At 41.8% G+C, this 3,122-nt stretch overlaps 1 non-coding gene across 1 annotated transcript; it reads left to right on the plus strand.

The window, feature by feature from the left end:
• Positions 1–2,811: 2,811 nt before the first annotated feature.
• Positions 2,812–2,919, plus strand: LOC127742001 (small nucleolar RNA R71). Its single transcript, XR_008003188.1, has one exon. It is a non-coding gene; the product is annotated as a small nucleolar RNA R71 (small nucleolar RNA).
• The last annotated feature ends 203 nt before the right edge of the window (positions 2,920–3,122 follow it).

Raw genomic sequence — 3,122 nt, forward strand, 5'->3', positions numbered from 1 at the left:
CACAACTTCATAGAAGTGGTCTTGATGGAACTTTGAGATGAATCTCTCCATCTCTCATGACTCGGAGGTGGAAGCTTTTGTCTTTCCTTTCCCTTTTCTAGAGGTTTCTCCGGCCTTAGGTGCCATAAGTGGTTATGGAAAAACAAAAAAGCTATGCTTTTACCACACCAAACTTAGAATATTGCTCGCCCTCGAGCAAGAGAAGAAAGAAGAGAAGAAAAAGAAAAAAAAGGAGGAGAGGGAGAGAGGTGTTTATTCGGCCAAGGGGGAGAAGAGAGGGTTGTGTTGTGAAAATGAAGAATGATAGAGGGGTTTATATAGTGGAGGGAGAGGGGTTAAGGTTCGGCCATATTGGGTGGGTTTGGGTGGGAAAGGGATTTTGAATTTGAGGGTAGGTGGGGTTTTTGGGGAAGAGTGGATGGATGTGAGTGGTGAAGAGGTGATGGGGAAGAGAGATTGAGGTGATTGGTGAAGGGTTTTTGGGGAAGAGTGTTATTGGATTGTGTGAAGAAGAGAGAAGGTGAGTTGAGGTAGGTAGGGATCCTGTAGGGTCCACAGATCATGAGATGATCATGTGGGGTCCACAGATCCTGAGGTGTCAAGGATTATCATTCCTGCACCAATAAGGCGTGTAAAATGCCCTCTGCATGCAATCCTAGCATTTAACTCTAGATTGATGCTTGTTTTTGGAGTTAAACGCCAGTTCTATGCTTGTTTTGGGCGTTCAACGCCAGTCTGCAGCATGTTTCTGGCATTGAACACCAGTTCCATGCTTGTTTCTGGCGTTTAACACCAGCTCTCCTCAGGGTGTAATCCTGGCATTTAAATGCCAAATTGTTGCTTGTTTCTGGCGTTCAACTCCAGATTCATGCTCTGTTTTGGCATTGAACGCCAGCCAGATGCTTCTTACTGGCTTTCAAACGCCAGTAAGCTCTTCCTCCAGGGTGTGTTATTTTTGATTCTGTTTTTAATTTTAGTATTTGTTTTGTGACTCCACATGATCATGAACCTAATAAAACATAAAAAAAATAAAAATAAAATTAGATAAATAAAAATTGGGTTGCTTCCCAATAAGCGCTTCTTTAATGTCACTAGCTTGACAGTGTGCTCTCATGGAGCTTTACAGGTGATCAGGTCAATGTTGTGGACTCCCAACACCAAACTTAGAGTTTGAATGTGGGGGTTCAACATCAAACTTAGAGTTTGTTGTGGCCTCCCAACACCAAACTTATAGTTTGATTGTGGGGGCTTTGTTTGACTCTGTATTGAGAGAAGCTTATCGTGCCTCTTTTTCATATTTATAGAGGGATACCCTTGGGCCTTAAACACAAGGTAGTCCCCATTCAATTGAAGGACTAATTCTCCTCTGTTAACATCAATCACAGCTCTTGCTGTGGCTAGGAAGGGTCTTCCAAGGATGATGCATTCATCCTATTCCTTCCTAGTGTCTAAGATTATGAAATCAGCAGGGATGTAAAGGCCTTTAACCTTCACTAACATGTCCTCTACCATTCTATAAGCTTGTCTTATTGACTTGTCTGCCATCTCTAATGAGAAAGTGGTAGTTTGTACCTCAAAGATTCCCAGTTTCTCCATTACAGAGAGTGACATAAGATTTATACCTGACCCCAGGTCACACAGAGCCTTCTCAAAGGTCATGGTGCCTATGGTACAGGGTATTAAGAATTTACCAGGATCTTGTTTCTTTTGAGGTAAAGTTTGCTGAACCCATGTATCTAGTTCACTAATGAGCAAGGGAAGTGCATCTTCCCAAGTCTTATTACCAAACAACTTGGCATTCAGCTTCATGATAGCTCCTAGATATTGAGCAACTTGCTCTCTAGTTACATCTTCATCCTCTTCAGAGGAAGAATAGTTTTCAGAGCTCATGAATGGCAGAAGGAAGTTTAATAGAATCTCTATGGTCTCTATATGAGCCTCATATTCCTTTAGGTCCTCAATAGGGAACTCCTTCTTGTCTGGGAGACGTCCCATGAGGTCTTCCTCATTGGGATTCACGTCCTCCCATTCCTCTCTAGGTTCGGCCATTTTAACTATGTCAATGGCCTTGCACTCTCTTTTTGGATTCTCTTCAGTATTGCTTGGGAGAGTACTAGGAGGAGTTTTAGTGATTTTCTTACTCAGCTGGCCCACTTATGCCTCCAAATTTCTGATGGATGACCTTGTTTCACTCATGAAACTTAAAGTGGCCTTAGACAGATTAGAGACTATGTTTGCTAAGCTAGAGGAGCTCTGCCCAAAATTTTCTGTCTGTTACTGAGAAGATAATGAAAAAGGCTTGCTATTGCTGAGCCTTTTTCTTCCACCATTATTAAAGCCTTGTTGAGGCTTTTGTTGATCCTTCCATGAGAAATTTGGATGATTTCACCATGAGGAATTATAGGTGTTCCCATAGGGTTCACCCATGTAATTTACCTCTGTCATTGCAGGGTTCTCAGGATCATAGGCTTCTTCTTCAGAATATGCCTCTTTAGTACTGTTGGATGCATTTTGCCATCCATTCAGACTTTGAGAAATCATGTTGACTTGTTGAGTCAACATTTTGTTCTGAGCCAATATGGCATTCAGAGCATCAATCTCAAGAACTCCCTTCCTCTGAGGCATCCCATTATTCACAGAATTCCTCTCAGAAGTGTACATGAATTGGTTATTTGCAACCATGTCAATAAGTTCTTGAGCTTTTGTAGGTTTTTCCTTTAGGTGAATGGATCCACTTGCAGAATGGTCCAATGACATCTTAGAGAACTCAGATAGACCATGATAGAATATATCCAGAATGGTCCACTCTGAAAGCATGTCAGAAGGACACCTTTTGGTCATCTGCTTGTATTTTTCCCAAGCTTCATAGAGGGATTCACCATCTTTTTGTTTGAAGATCTAAACATCCACTCTAAGCTTGCTCAGCTTTTGAGGAGGAAAGAACTTAGCCAAGAAGGCTGTGACCAACTTATCCCAAGAGTTCAGGCTATCTTTAGGTTGTGAGTCCAACCATGTTCTAGCTCTGTCTCTTACAGCAAAAGGGAAAAGCATGAGCCTGTAGACTTCAAGATCTACTCCATTAGTCTTAACAGTCTCACAGATCTGCAAGAACTCAGTTAAAA

Source organism: Arachis duranensis, chromosome 9 (assembly GCF_000817695.3).
Source record: "Arachis duranensis cultivar V14167 chromosome 9, aradu.V14167.gnm2.J7QH, whole genome shotgun sequence".
NCBI lineage: Eukaryota > Viridiplantae > Streptophyta > Magnoliopsida > Fabales > Fabaceae > Arachis > Arachis duranensis.